At 35.9% G+C, this 17,320-nt stretch overlaps 1 protein-coding gene across 1 annotated transcript in view; it reads left to right on the forward strand.

The window, feature by feature from the left end:
- Positions 1-5,923: 5,923 nt before the first annotated feature.
- The window catches only part of side-VII (sidestep VII), a 296,254-nt gene continuing 284,857 nt past the window's right edge, over positions 5,924-17,320 (forward strand). Inside the window, exon 1 of the mRNA XM_053757663.2 lies at positions 5,924-6,140. The gene's annotated coding sequence lies outside the window, so the exon portion shown is untranslated. The remainder of the gene's footprint in view (positions 6,141-17,320) is intronic.

Genomic DNA, 17,320 nt, shown 5'->3' on the forward strand with positions numbered 1-17,320 from the left:
TACAGGTATATCAAAAATATTTTCCTAAATCTATTTATCGACTACTAGCGGCCCGTCCTGGCTTCGCTCGAATGAAACCATAATAAATATACACAAACTTTTCTCAGACATCATCTATTGGTGAAAATCTTACAATAAAAATCCGTCCGGTAGTTTTTTGAGTTAATCGCGTTTATATAAACAAACAGACCCGATATCGGGACTTCTTTTGTAATAATGTAAAATAATATGTCAGAATGTAAGGACAAGGATTATTTGGATATGTAATTTTTACAGTTAACCGTTAATTATCCTGCGCGCAGCAGATGATGGAGCAAGGAAAACGTGGCGGAATTGCGGCGAATTGAATTGAATTTGTGCAGATTGTTGTGCTCTAGACGGTACAATAACTGGAACAGTGTGTATTGTAAAAAAAGTCTGAATATTTTTACTCCGTCTGCACACAGCGCCAGCAATATGTGGCCAATTTACATTACTTAACTCACATTAAAATTAACAATTTTGAGTGTTTTTACATTAGTGAGTTATTTCAAGTTTTATTTATACAATACAAAATATATTTATTGCCCATAACAATAACAGTATAAAATAATACAATATTGTGTAGCAGTGTAGTGCAGAGAATGCTCCCAACCAAGGATAAAGAGGCCTCAAAATTCATCAAGGAAAGTGCCATAAAGGTAAAGTAAATATTCTACACTCATCATCTGTAAAAACAAACATTCCATCTACTATAACCATTCCTTCTGTTACATACCTAAATTCCATAATGTGTATTTGCAGTTGTGGGCTTCAAAACTTCCAAGTTAAATTTAATCCACTTCCCAGCGTTCGATTCATCTGAAATTGTGAATGCACCATTAGTTTAGATGACAATGCATTAATATACTATGCTTGACCTCATAATGCATCCAGGACGGCTCAAGACTTGGATAGCACGGACGTGAAATTTCACACGTGGCTTTAGTTAAGATGGCATGCATATTGTACCTAAGCAAGACTTTGTGGTGGATTAGCTCAACACGTGGGAACGACTCAACGATTTAGTGATTCTTTATGGCATGAATGAAACAATGAAAAAAATACATATTTGAAATAACCTATTAACTAAGTTTTTAGTAAAATCTTATTGGCTGTCAAATTTTGTATGAAGTAACACAAAATGTAAAATAACATTTCGCTCACACACAGTAACACTAATAACTTACTATGTGGCCTTAAATCGGTTAGGTTAAAAGGAACAATTCCACACAAAAATGCGGACTGAGAATAAAAGTGACGAGGAAAATTATTGCGAACATTTAAAATCGGCTGCGGAGTTTACAGGGCTGGGCCCAGGGGGACAATATTTATACTGATTGCTTTTTTTACAAATAAATTATACTAGAAATATGTGTCATATGTACGCCAAACACCTAACATATAACTCGCTTATTTGGCTTTCACAAAATCCAATTCCAACTATCACTACTATATATATATATATATATATATATATATATATATATATATATATATAATATTAGGACAAATCACACAGATTGAGCTAGCCCCAAATTAAGTTCGAGACTTGTGTTATGGGTTAGTAACTCAACGATACTATATTTTATAACAAATACATATATAGATAAACGCTCAAGACCCAGGCCAATCAGAAAAAGATCATTTTCCATCATGACCCGACCGGGGATCGAACCCGAGACCTCTCGGTTCAGTGGCAAGAACCTTACCGCCGCCGCGGTCGTCAAAGGACATCCCCTTTTATAAAAACTGTTTAAAATTAGTCCTGAGGTCGCAATGAGCCATTAGAATTTTTATTTAAATTTTATTAAACCGTATAATGCCTATAAACCATTTTTAATTTATCAGTTTGAATTTTCGCGATTGAATCTGAATGATGAGAGAGAGAGAGAGAGTCATATCTGTTATTGTATTGAGTTTTATCATAAAATTTTCACGACATTGCCCTAGAGCGGAGTAATAATATGGTTGAATCGAACAAAAATATTTATACTTTATTCTCTTAGTTGAAGGAAAAGTGTCTGTAAAAGTGTTCAGGCTTTGAATTATGAAGAGACTAGAAGAGACGGTTTTGTAGATTATGTAATCTGTGGATACAACTAATCCAAGAATTGGTCCTATTTTTAATTTTTTAAATATACACGAATTATTAAACTTAAAAATGCGACGTTGTCGGCTACAGACAAATTTACTTTGACGTAACTATTACTCTGACTTTAACCACAGCGCCGCTGAGGTATTGGCAAAATTATGTTGGCGTCTTTCTTTACAGGTCAAAGTTGACGGTGCACACGTAGCCTAGACAGCTGATAGGCAGCAATAGCATTCGCAAGGGGGTTTGATGTCAGGCAGATGGTCGGTTGTAAAATCACAGTTAATTCTACAAAATTGTAAGACGCTCTCAGGGCTTCGTGGCGTCACAACCCCGACCGCAAGCGGGGACATGTGAAGATTGCCTCGGTATAACATACTGGTACATACCTCTCATCATCAATTAATTTAAGAACTTTGTTCTTGTCGGTGGAGCATTTTCCATCTAATTCTGTCCTCAGCCATTGATTTCACCTCCCTACACGACACGAGCTCTGCCTTCTCTTTTATTTCATCTAGGAATGCCCTTCTTGGCTTTCCTTTTCCACTTCTTGCTTCGATTTTTCCTTCATTCAGATATACATACCTCTAACAAAACTTTTTTATTTGTTAACAGCAGTGTCACAGGATACAGAGGTATCAGTCGTAAGAGAATCCGGGCGGCCATACATTTTCATTTGCTGTCTCGCAGGCTCCATGCAGCGAGATCAAATGTGATGTGATGTACAGAAAGGACATGTTTTTTGCTTAACCTAATCTCTTTCGTTTCTCATTTCTAAAGATGAGAATTTAGTAACTTTCAGTTAACTTTAACGTGAAATTTGCCGGTGAAACTCGCCCTTATAGTTTATAGCACTTTAGCAAAGTTATTTTATCATCAAGATAATTTAATGAAGATAAAATAACTTTTAATCATAAGGATTAATATGCCTGTGTAGTAAATAAATATATTAGGACAAATCACACAGATTGAGCTAGCCCCAAAGTCAGTCTCGAGACTTGTGTTATGGGAATACTAACTCAACGATACAACAACGATTTTATAACAAATACACATATAAATAAACATCCAAGATCCGGGTCAATCAGAAAAAGATCATTTTCCATCATGACCCGACCGGGGATCCAACCCGGGACCTCTCGGTTCACAGGCAAGCACTTTGCCACTGCGCCACCGAGGTGGTAATAATTGTCAAAATGGTATTTTAACATTGGTAAAAATTAAATTAAGAATCGAAGAAAACCTGCATATAAAACTATATTGCGTTGCAGGTCTTAACGCCATTCACGCATTAACGGTGACAAATTGAAAATTTTAAACATAAAGTTTAAATCATAAATGTCCATACTATTTCTATGCAAGTATTTGTGTAATTAAATAGTGTAACTATTAACCATATAGTTAAGTGAAAAGAAAAATGAGAGAAAAACACTTCTGCGAAAAACTTTTAGTCTTTGTCATCAGTTATGAATTTTTCATGGTGCGGTCGAGAGCATGTGCCGTTGTTTGGGGCACTGTGGGGGCACTACACTCGATGTTCGGACACTATATTTGCTCTTATTGAAAATCGATGTTAATCGTGATGCACTCCCCGCTGTAATGCTCCTCTTTGTTTAGTTCTGTACAATATTGTTATTGAATTAACAAACAAACTTTCTATTATGAGACCCTTTGTAATAAAATATAGGTATATATTTTTCTAGCAAATGTTCTATCAATGTGTTCTATCAAATTCAAGTTTTTGGTATTCGTTCGTATATAATTTTTTAAAATTGATATTTGTTCGGAATACGAAAATGTCCTTAGATCTTGTTACCAAAGCTTTTTATTATTATTTTTTTTAATTGATAAAATTTTTGATAAAAAGGCGGGTAATGGCTCCCGCTCTTGAATAGAACTTTCCTCGCTATATCCTGTCATTGATTTCCAAGAGGGTTTACGATCCAGGGCTTCAGGGTTATAGCACTTGAATATGAAACCCTGAACACGTACATAAGACAGCGAGTAGTTTGCAAAAAATCTTCTTTAATGTTTATCCTTTGTGTTAAAATTCAGTTTATAATAAAAATATTCCTTTTAGACCAGTTGGAGTATTAAAATCATCGTCATTACCCCGAGTTCTGGCATCACTTGTCTGTCACAAATGGCCGTCGATGTTATGAAGTTTTTTTTAATTGTACTTTTCGAGTTTTCGCTGAATTGTGTTTTTGCAATACATTTGTAATTTCGAAATGTTTTTTTTTGTTATACGCACGACTATGTACATAAGGATTATGGAGTTATTTTAATGTAACTTTAAAGTATCTATACTTTAAAGTTACATTAAAATAACTCCATGACTACTAAGAAATTTGTGGTGTCTTTCCTTCTTTCGTCTGAACGTTTTCTCCAGTCAAGAGTTTGCTAAACTTTAACTTGATAGTTCAACTTGGGGTTCGAGTTAAACTTTAGTAAATACCTAAATTAATAACATTTACTTTATTTATAATGTAATGTAGAATTTAATTTTAATTTTATCGCCACCCACATAAGGTATAACAGCTAAAAATCAGTGCTGGAAATTTTTACTTAACGTAACTTTGAGCCGTTGCTTATTGTGATGTGCGTGATGTTTTAGTTTATGTGTATATTCGTGTATGTGTGAGTTTCACAATAATGATTATTTTATATCTATCTATATCTATTTGTAATTTCCTTTCAGAACTACGTAAGTATATTTTAAAAGAAACTTCAATCCACGTATGACCAAACTTGATCAAGTTCATGCGGCGATATTCCCGATCCGATACGACATTGGAACCTTCAAAATAGTATTACAGTTGTTACTGAACAACGATGATCACTTTACCTTCGCTTGCTCGTTTGCCATCCTATTACATAAAAAATGGGAAATATCGTCCCTCTTTTCAGCTTTTAAAAATAGCTCTAAAAGACCAACATAAGTGTGAACATTTTTATCTTGTTATCACGATATTCAATTAACACGAGAGCTGTGAAATAGCCAAATTACAGATGTGTCACTCCAATATTATATGTCACCCCGTGAGTCGAGCAACACGAGCCACAGCCGTACCACATATTCTCGAGGCCTTTTGGGATAATTTTCATCTTTCTGTAATTATTATTTAATAGCCGTTTATGTCCAAGTTTTGGTTAAGGCTTCTTTCTCTTTCATCCACGACGCTCGGATCAGTAGTAGTATAATCAATGATTGCTAGTGAGAATCGACGTGAAAGCCATATGGAAATCAGGAATCCTGTCTATGCCTGAAGTATAAATTTTCATAAAAATTTACACGTGCCACGTGCTTATGTGGACCTTAATTCGATTTATACTAATATTAGCTGCGCCCCGGGGCTTCGCTCCGTGGTAATTTCGGAATAAAATTACCCTATGTGTTATTCCAGGTTATATATTTTACCCGTGTGCTAAATCTCATAACAATCGGTCCAGTAGAAAGAGTAACAAACATACATACAGCCACAGACTTTCGCGTTTATAATATTAATAGGATTACCAATGTACCTAATGTTTGTTTTTTGTCTTTCGTTCAGTTAAAATGCAGCAATGTGATTTTGAGATAGTTGCAATATGGTTGCAATGGTTGAGAGTGACATAGGCTTTATGGGAAGTTCCGTTTCCAACGTTTTATTTCTAATTGAATTTAAATTCGCGCGCCTTATCGATGTATTTGTCAAATCACACCATTTATATGGTATTCAATTCTAGCCAATAGGAATGCGCGGTTAGCCGTCGCGCATGCGCAGTGCTGCCGGCGCGACTAAACGCCATAGCGGCAACAATGGGAATTCTTCGTTCGTTACCGGCTCTTGTCGCGAGCGCATCAAAAATGTCTATTAATTGTTTTATAAGTGCATCGCCGTTGCTTCAATATTTGAACTGGACCACTTCTATCATTACCGAGTGTAAAACTATCGTGTGTCAGGCCGGCTGCAGGTGTTTAAGGACCATAATTTAAGTGAACTACATTCGTGAAGGAACTTTGGGGGCAGTCGCTGTCTATGTGGTAAGTGCCTACGCGCAATATTCCTTATAGCATTACTGTCTGCAGTATCATTATTTACCGGCGAATCCTTACCGAAAAGTATATTTCATCCGGATGAGTTATTGACATTAAATTCATATTTTACCGCGTCAATTTGATACATAGGCGAAGCCGCACGCAACAACATAACATATAAATCACTACATATTATAAAACAAAGTCCTCTGCCAAGTCTATTTGTCTGTCTGTTCGCGATAAAGTAAAAAAATATCTCAGTTTTCACCAATAAATAAGTAGTGTGTTTCCTGAAAAATATTTAGGTACCAAGGTAGGTATTATATTTTTACCTAGCGAAGCTGAGAGACTGCTAGTATATACTAGCAAAAAACTAGCTAAAATAAAGTATTAGTTATAGAAAATATTTAATATGAAATAATAGTTTCTATAGCTTCTTTATTTTGCGCGGGCGCTATGCAAATTAGGGCCGGCCCTCGACGCCTTAGATACAATAACACCTTATCGGCATGTCTGCCCTATCTCAGAGCGGAACAGACAATGTAGGTACACGGCACCTACATTGCACAGTACACTGTTCATTAGCTTTACTGGAATCACAGACTGGAACCGAGGTTTGGAAGGAAATCTAGAATCTAAAAAAATATGCAATAAAGTAAGCAAAATCCGGGGCTGTGATGCCGCGAAGACTGGTGTCAGGGTGAGAAATAAACATTAAAATTGTGAAGATTCGGCTGCAATTTTACTGCCGCTTGTTTGACGTTAACCCTCATCGGGTTGCTATTGTTACCTCTCAGCTGTCATCACTTAGTCGCCTCGTAGGACATCCACGGGAGAATATGGAGTGGTTCTATTCTAGGGCGGGACAACAAATGTCACGTCTACCCTATCTCCGAGCGGAACAGACTATGTAGGGTGCACGGCTCCAACAATTTGTACACTGTTCGTTGTGTTTACTCGAATCATAAACTGGAACAGAAAAATTCTGAAAATAATATATCATCTTATCTTTGAATGTACTTGTTGGATTTGGGGCTGTGATGCTATTAATAGAGTGCAAGATGCAATAATATATTATTTTTAGATTTTTTCTGTATGTATGTTTCTGTGTCCGGGCTTAAGCCCGGGGTCATTGAACATTTGGCTGTGAATTTATAAATGTCTGCTAATGTAAGGGTCCTTTGAGTAAAAATATAAAAAATAAAGATATACGCAAATAAATAAAATTACTACCAAAAAGTATAAATAAAAATAATCACCGTGTGTAACGTAACAACAAAGTAAATCCCAACTAATATTATGTCAACTAACGTTATGTGATATGTTATTAAATAATACGAAAGTAACCTCTTCACGCTTTATCTATTACAGCTTCTTAGCGGTAAAGGTAGCCTATTTCCTTCGAATAGACTACTTTTTATTCCGGGAAAAGTCGCAGGTAAAAGCTAGTGACACATAAAAGTAAATTAATGCAACACCCTTTTGTATGTACAAAAAATAAAATCAAAATGTACAAAGTAAACGATACTTTCAACTGCCTCCAGTGATGAATCGGTTCTATCTAAATATGTATCCATTTTATTTTGTGGAATTTTCCTCGGCGAACATTTTCCGATGCCAATGGTTATTACGAAAGATTAAATAGAAAATCTTTTGATGGATGTATTTTTTTTGAGATAGTAATGGTTTCCCGCCACAACAGTTGTTTGTCATTAAAAAAAAATAAAAATACAAAAATTAAAAAATATTTATTGGGTAAACAAAATTTTTCATCCAAATACAAGTTATGGGAACCTCCTTTTTGTATATAATAATTTGCTTGTTGATATGAGTCAGACTGGTACACAAACTTAAATATGGTATAGTACAACTCATATGGGGGTTTTGGTCTAGAAAAATAAGTGAGGAAACCTGCAAACTGGCTGATCACTTGATTCACTAGTATTTTCCACTTTGACACTAGGTCGCAGCATACGTCAAAATTTTTAAAGTCACTAAGATCGCGAAGTCTTAGTGACTTTAAAAATCTATCTAAGTCACGAAGCAGTATATTGTATCCATGAAATTAGTAGGTATGTCCGTCGTGTTTCGTTGTTTTGTATATAGGTTTTGATATTGACTTGCGTTGCTATGTTTCGAAACTTCATACAATTTCTACGTTCTTCTGCGTTGATCCGTCGACGGATGTCAACATGACGGACGACGGCGCAGCACAAATGAGATTTGTACGCTCCTATGAATTTATTGGTGTGAGCATACCGCAGTCAATCAATAGACATATATATATATAAATATGTATATAAAAGAACAAGCTTTTTTACTAATCAACGTCCAGCCTAAATCATAGAAGCTATAAACGCGAAATTTGGGCAGTAGCTTTAGGTTATTACGTAGTGCTGAGATAAGAAAGGAATTTTCAAAATTCGACCCCTAAAGGGGTAAAAATTGGGGGTAAAGTTTGTATGAAAAAGTGTTTTTTGAAAGTTGGCATAAATGCAATTCAACAGAAATAATGAAATGCGTGTTTCAGGACTTCTTAAAATTTGACCTTTAGGGTGGTCAAATGAAAATAAATAACGAAAAATCCTCATAACTAAATGGAAGAACTAAATAGTTTCTCATTGTCAATATCTAGATAGTGTTGTCTGAAAAAATTGCATGTATAGCGAGCTGGTTTGGTTTTCAATTCTAAAGAGCCATGTTTTTATTGGATATCATACGGGATAAGGTACTTTTATGTAAGGATAAAATAAAATAAATATTGGACCATATTACAAGCATTACTGCATTATATCTTGATGGTAATTAGTAATTAAATCTGATTATATATATAGGGTGAGTTCTAAGTTTTATTATGGTTTCACCTGTGGTTTTACCCGAGCGAAGCCGAGACTGGCTGCTAGTTTATTTATAAAAAGAAGAAAGTGTCCGTTGTTCTCGTCAGCATAATGGCGGGAACGGAAAACAACAGACATTTCAACTATTTAATCAAAGACACGGCGCTGTCCCGATTAAATTCAGGGTGTCAGTGCGAGCGTTGTAGTATAATAAATAATAAATATTTATTGCTAGCTATTGCCTGCGGTCCGCCCGCGTGAATTTCATGTTTTTTGTTATTCTTTTTTCGCTTACTGGTTGACTGGAAGAGACTCCTTCATGTGATGGAATACTATTGTCACGTATCAGCCTAGGCTGTGTGTCACTTATGCACGGGAGTATATGGAGTGGTCCTATTCTAGGGCGGAACCACACTTCACCAGGCGAACGTAGCTATGTAATTGTTGTAGCAGTCTCGTAGAATTTCGTAGCGTTTATTAGAGATATATAAATAAATAATAAATAAATAAATAAATATATTAGGATAAATCACACAGATTGAGCTAGCCCCAAAGTAAGTTCGAGACTTGTGTTATAGGATACTAACTCAACGATACTATATTTTATAACAAATACATATATAGATAAACATCCAAGACCCAGGCCAATCAGAAAAAGATCATTTTCCATCATGACCCGACCGGGGATCGAACCCGGGACCTCTCGGTTCAGTGGCAAGAACTTGACCACTGCGCCACCGAGGTCGTCAATATGATATTATGTAGTTGCATGTGTGTTCATAACGAGGCAAGTGGTTACTGCTATAGAGTATATCCACTTCATAATCTCGTGGATGTTGTACATGACCACTGAGAGATATATAGTTTTGTCAACTGACAGGTAATAATAGCATTCTCAAAAATGGTTTAAGGGTTTTGGCGGCCGGTTGTGAAATGACAGACGAACATTCAAATTTTTCAGGTTTGCGTTTTGCTGAATAAGCGATTATAAGAGTGAGTATGCAATTAGGCCCTATTTGTTTTTAACCCCCGACGCAAAAAGAGGGGTGTTATAAGTTTGACCGCTTTAGTTTTTTTTAAGACCTGTTTGTCTGTGTACGTGGCACTGTAGCTCATCAACGGGTGAACCGATTTGGATGCGGTTTATTTATTTGATAGCAAATTTTAATGCGGCGGTTCTCACATATGTTTGATCAAAATCGTTTCAGACGTTAAAAAGTTGTAGCGAAACGAATATTGAAAGTCGGGGCTTTTTTAATTTGTCTAACAAATAAACTTGTTTATTTATTGTCATTGGCACCACACCCTTCGAGACGTCAAAGAGACCAGCTCAAAGTAACACGGGGCGAGCAAAATTCATAATCATAGAATAAACGGACACGAGACATCACAACAAGTGAGATAGAAGATATCTTCTTTGCAATAAATCCATCGCGACATGGTTTGGTTTATTCGATGTGATACATCACTTTTTATACTTGTAGCGTGTGGTTCCTTGTTGAAGTTATTTTTGTTTTGTTTTATACTTGTAGCGTGTGGTCCCTTGTGGTACTTGTTGAAGGTGGTGTAGTGGTTAAGACGCCCGCCTATGGATCGAAAGGTTCCAGGTTCGAATCCTACTCGTGCCACATGCGTTTGATACCAATCTGACTCATGTATTGTTTTCATCGACCACCGCTTGCTTCCGATGAAGGAAAACATTGTGAGGAAACCTGCACACTGGTTGATTATTAACTTGTGTGTGAAATGGAGAAGGCAAACAACTCCATTAACTACGCCAAGAGAGTTGTTATGTGTGTTTCATTCCACGTAATGACCAGCCATTAGGAAATACGACTATTCAAGTGGTCCTTTTTATATTATTCTAGATAAGCCAGCACGTCGCTCGAGGAGACTAGACACAACCTTGGCAGTTGATTGGTAAATAACATTCCCAATGAGGGTTGACGTCAGGAAAGTGGCTGGTCGTAAAATCGGTTGTGTAAAATCACTACATAGTATAAGATTAAGTTGCGACCCGCTGAATGTCTGTCCGTATGTAGGCTTAGATCTATAAAACTATGCAATGGATTTAGATGCTGGTTTCAATAGAAGTGGACTTTTAATTCGAGAGGAGCGAAGTCGGGACGTGCCTCTAGTATATAATAATATGATCTAATTTAACTTGGAACAACGCTCGGCGCACAGTATGGTGTCAGCTTTTCAAGAAGTCATAGAGGAATACATAACTGTATATTCATATTTAATAATGATAAATTGCTTTCATGTTTATCATAATATTTGCACGCAAATAACGTTTAAGATTTTAATACACCCAGCTCTCTGAGAGCGGGCCGATGGCACAAATCTAACAACAAAAATACAGGATATAGGAAAAATCAGCCTCTACATGTAATTGTTTACTTTCCCTAAAATTCTGTTAGGATAAAACTTAGAATAGCTTATTTCGCCTGTACTATAGGGCGCGACACTGCCGTAATCTTGATCCATAATATTCAAATTTATAAATATTCGTTTCATTCGAAAAAAAGAAATGTAAACTCAAATTACTACAATACAATGTATCTCAAAAAATTTTGATTTTATCTTGCACTCCACATGATTTAAAATGTATCATCGTACCCCAGAGTCCTCTTTCATATTTCATCTCCATTTGCACTTGGATTAACACATAGAGTACATTTTGTCCCGAAAGTACGCGATTTCCGTAGGATTTGGTTAAAATAACAGTCAATGACGCTTTATAAAGTAGCGCCATCTACTTTATGAAGCGCTTTATACTGTGTATAAAAACGCAAGTTTGTAATTTGTTATAGTTCTTTGCTTTCCGCTCGTGCTCTATGAAAGGTAGCTACTCTGAGGACTGAAATCAACTGCGTTCGACCCCAAGCCGTACCATCTTTCATGTTATTTGGTTTTGAAACAAAGAGAAAATATTTTTCTATCGGAATACCGTTTGAACCTCCCAAATAACATTTTTAGTCTGTCAAAGGTAGTTATTTTCATTAATTATACAACTTTTTGAAACAAAAATATACTTACGCCGGCTTCTCTTTGAAGAATGTTTGTTTTGCTTGACGTTGCATTATTCTCAATTTTACATTGTCGTGTGCTTTGCATGTCTGTCCGTCCGTATGTCCCACTTTTTTCCGATACTATAAGAACTATACTGTTACTTGGTAAGCAGATATATTCTGTGAACCGCATTAAGATTTTATACAAAAATAGAAAAAAAAAAAACAATAAATTTTGGGGGGCTCCATACTTAGAACTGAAACTAAAAAAAAATAGATTTTTGTGTAGTATTAAATCACTACATAGTACAAAAAAGTCGCTTCCCGCTGTCTGTGACTATGTATGCTTAGATCTTTAAAACTACGCAACTGATTTTGTTGTAAGTTTTGTTAGATAGATAGAGTAATACAAGAGGAAGGAGAGTTTAGGTGTATGGTTTTAATCAAACGAAGCCGGGACGGGCCGTTTGTATAAAATAAATATTAGAATTCTCAATTTTCCAAACTAGCTGATCTATCAGAAAGTCGACATCTTCACGATAATTTACTTAACTGGAAGCAAGTTGTCTTTTATGATATCAACATAACATAATATGTCATATCAACGACATAATATGTCAATTTAATGAAACATATCTGAACGATGAGAACGAATGAACTATTCAGTCACGAACGATTCGTTCCAAGAATTGTCTTTTTATTACCGATCATAATGAGTAATTACTAGTTGTTCGCCGCGAGTTGCTCGCGAACACAATATTTTTTTTTTACAAAATTGTGAACATTTCAAAAACGACTTAACCGATTTTGTTGCACCACGAACTTATTTGACAAATCCTACATAGCTTCCTCACAAATTTAAAAATTATGTTGACAAATTCTACGTAGCTTTTAAATTTCATCAAAATCAGACCAACGGTTCGAAAGTTATCGCGTTACAAACATACATACAAAAAATGTATTTTTGCCCCAAGTTGATTTGTTGACCTCGCTCGCTTCGCCCGCTCGGTCAATAATTAACTATATATCCTTTTTTGACATCAAATTCAAAATTCAAATTCAAATAATTTATTCAGAAATTAGACCTTCACAGGCACATTTTCTCGTCAATTTTTATATTTATAGTTATTTTTCCTAAGCTACAAACTACTGGCATTTCGAAACGACCACTGCTGAGAAGAAATGCCGAAAGAAACTCATTTGAACAGTGTAGGTCCCTATCATGCCAGATCGGCTTACCATTATTGTTTTTTACAATGTTTTTTTCTAATAATATATAAAAGTACATAATGTACATAGTCAAAAGTTATATCAAAACAGGTTATGATTGTGATCCGAGTGCTGATTATATTTTATATATGTATATATATCGATTTGAATCACAATTAACTTAGATAAAAATATATACTAACATGGTTAAACATGTAGAACTTGAAAATAAATGTAAGATCTGCTCATTACGTACCACACATTTTAACAAAATAGCATGATATAGGCGCAGCTAACCGTTCATAATATAATCACAAAACCGCTTTGTGAAAACACCAAATTCGAACCCCAATTTTGTCAAATAAATAACGCAACATAATACGAACAAAGACAACAAATTATCAGTCTACATTACGTAGCCGCCATATAAATACAAAGCGCGTACAATCCAATATCAGCAGTCATGATGAAACAGCCGATTTGCTAGAAGGGAATAAAAAAAAACGGGCCAATACGGTCGTTGAAATTATAAATCATACGGACCCGAGCCTAAACATGTCCCGTTGACAAAAAGGGTGATTTCTGTGAATTTATGAGGAACCCTACCGAAGCCCGTGTGTACATTGTAGCTTAGCCCTGTGGACGTTGACCTTTATTAGCCTGGTTTACATACTTGCCAAATCTATCCTGCTAATATTATAAATGCGAAATGTTGTGAGGATGTGGATGAGGATGATGTATGTATGTTTGTTACACTTTCACGCAACATCTACTGGACCGAATATTATGAAATTTGGTACACGGGTAGAATATGAACTGGAATAACATATAGGATACTTTTTATCACGAAATTCACACGGAAACGAAACTTCGGGGCGCAGCTAGTATCTAATATAGAAGAAACAATAATTATGCGCTATAAGACAATTTTACCTATAAAAATAATGTATTGATAAAAAGCCATGGAAAAGCTGTATTTACACTATGATGACATGTATTGGAGAAGTCCAATACACGCCAAGCTTCGCGGTTTTTAGCACTTCTTCTCCATAACGATGTCTTAGCGATGTAGTCATTCCAACGGGCAGCTGGTTTGCCCTGCTTTCCACATCCTGTCTAGTGTCTCCGGTCCAGTAGATTACGGTTCCATCTTTCGTCCTCCCTAGGATATATGTAACCCATTTCCACTTCAGAGTAGCGACCCTTTTGTTGTGGCAAATGGTTCTAGAATACCACACCATAAATACTCGTCCCAATAATCTCGTCTACGAAAACTACTATGTATGTATAGTGGAGACAGATTGGTATAAATCATTTGGAACGACTAGGATTCGAATCTAGGACCTTCAGATAACAGGCGGACGGCCTTTATCACCACCACCGCTTCAAGATTGTTACGCTATTTTTGCACAATGCACTCAGGAACGGAATTTCTTTATTTTTATTACAAACGAAATTCTATTAGTTGCACTAAAGTTAGCTTCAGTCAGAGTAGCATCGCAGAGCAGGTTCGGCCAGTCTAGGCCGCTAAGGTCGTTGGTTGGTCAGCAACTTTAAGACGTTGCTTGTACTAATGTATTGACCTAGCATATGTATACTTAGGGCCGGAGGGTACATGAATAATGGTGCAAGCATTACTAGAATAGGTAAATACATATAATTTTAACGATATGTCTGACACCAATTATTAACATTTGTTAATTAATTGTTATATTCTTACGTATACAACGTATTTTATATGGTATTTCTCCGCGGCTTGTGCTATATGAGTTTGTATACCAATATAACACATGTATACTAGTTTTCATGGACCACATGCTCCGGTGAAGGAAAATCGTGAGGAAACCTGCACACTGGTTAACAGTTTAAGTTCACTATAATATCAGGTAGTCGTGAAAGTCATGTCAAATGCATTTAGGCGACTTAAGTTTATTAAATATACCGATATCTAGTGAACTTAAAGAAGTCGCGAAAGTCAAGTCAGATGCCTTTAGGCGATTTGAATGAATTCAGCACTCGAGCAGTATGTAGACTACGGCCCGATGAATGAAAATGACGTGGCTGAAAATTCGTACCGACATCCTAACTAATACTATAAATGCGAAAGTAATTTTGTTACCTCTTGACGCTTTATCTGTATAATATATATTTTTTTTAAATTTTGCATACATGTAGTTTGAACTACAGAGAAGGACGAGAACAGTTCTTTTTCTGAAATGAAAGGTTTATTTCAGAAGAAGAACTTGTCTCCCCGCGGGAAATTCACGCGGACAAGGCCGCGGGCAAAAGCTAGTAATACAACACTGCAGTATTACAATCTAGATCTTATAACCTGAGACGTCCTGCAATAATTCAGAACATCATCACAGGCCGCATTGAATCTGAGCTAATTTGATCGAGACGACGTCGCGTAATTGACGGAGGACGTCCGGGATTGAGATACACTGCCCAATTATTTCTGCTAATCTATTTGATATGTTATGTACAGTCGGCAGCACGACGCAGCTTGTTGCAGCACATGCTCAATTAGATAGTATTCAAGTATTAGTTATTAATATGTTATGTCTGGCTCTCTGATAAAAACCGCTAAATTAGAATAGAAAAAATAACTAGTAGCCCGTCCCGGCTTGGCTCGGGTAAAATCATAATAAAATATACAGCTAAACCTTTCTCAGGAATCGCACTATCTGTTAAAAATACCCGCATCAAAATCTCTTGCGTAATCTTAAAGATATACGCATACATAGGGATAAACAGCGGAAAGCGACTTTGTTTTATACCATGTAACATGTTATAAATTAGTTATAATTTGTATCCTCTCTCATCTGCGCGTTTTTAAGGTTGCTACCTCAGCCGCAAAGCTTCGAAACCCAGCGTTCGCTACTCTGTAATATCTTTATACCATCAAAAACATGCTGTAAAAAACCCAAGTCTCGAAGTTATTATGTAAGTCATTATCATATCAATATTAAAAATCTTTTAGGTTTTAAATAAACAGATAAGAAGAGCATTTTAAATGAATCACAAAATAAGTTGTGTTTTATTTCACAAATGTTATTTACCGTAGCCACAAGTAACATTGACTTGTCAGGGGTCATTACGAACCGCCTTTGAATACCTCACAACCCGTGCTCAACGATCGAAACAATATAATTTAGCGCCATAGAATAAAATATAGTTAGCATAGAAAAGCCACGAGTTTGTATAAAATTCCCATCTCGACTAGACGTGAGAAATTCAAAGCCTCAAAAGTCCGTTCGCGATAAACTTAAAAAACTACGGCACGGATTTTCATGCGGTTCTAACCACTAGATAGTGAGATTCTAGTGCAAAGTTTAATACTAGAAAGTAATAATCGACTTTTCCGTCGATGATCACGTGCTTAATTACTCTATATCCTACCGTGGATGTCGAAGAGGCGACTGTGGAACACATTGCCTAAACAGTTAGGTAACTAGCATTCCGAAGGAAGGTTAACGTCAGCAGACAGACGGTTCTAAAATTACAGCCTCTTCTTCAACATTTTAAGGTTATCGCGGCGCTACGGCCCCGAACGCAACCTAAATACGGTGATGATGGAGATCCCACGTGATTATCCCGTATTTTTCATCAGAAATAGAGAATTATCGCCATTGTCATATATATTGTCTTTCCATATAGTGTGATTGTAAACCGGTACGAGGGAAAAACAAATCCTTTTATCAATAAATCTCGCCGTGTAAAATTTACCTTTTTTTTTAATCCGGCCGGTGTGCCAATATATCGGTGAGGTAGGGTTCCGTAAAGGTGGGCAGTTGTTTTTTTTATTTTATTTTTATAAACAATTAATAGCTAACCTCTGCCCAAATTCACTACGTTATCTTCATGTGAATATCATTAACAATCATTTTAATGACTTCCATACAACGTTTTCTCGGACCTGAAGTTTGTAGCACCAAAACAAAAAAAAAACATATGAATAAAAAAAATATGAAAACTATTTTAGTCATAAGACAAATATACTAGTCTTAATAGAATGTACATATACGAGTATACTATTATTATAAAGAGGTAAGCGTTTGTGAGTTTGTATGTTTTAGGCGGGTAATCTCCGAAACTACCAATCCGATTTAAAAATTTCTTTCAC

The sequence above is a fragment of the Plodia interpunctella genome, chromosome 17 (assembly GCF_027563975.2).
Source record: "Plodia interpunctella isolate USDA-ARS_2022_Savannah chromosome 17, ilPloInte3.2, whole genome shotgun sequence".
Classification (NCBI taxonomy): domain Eukaryota; kingdom Metazoa; phylum Arthropoda; class Insecta; order Lepidoptera; family Pyralidae; genus Plodia; species Plodia interpunctella.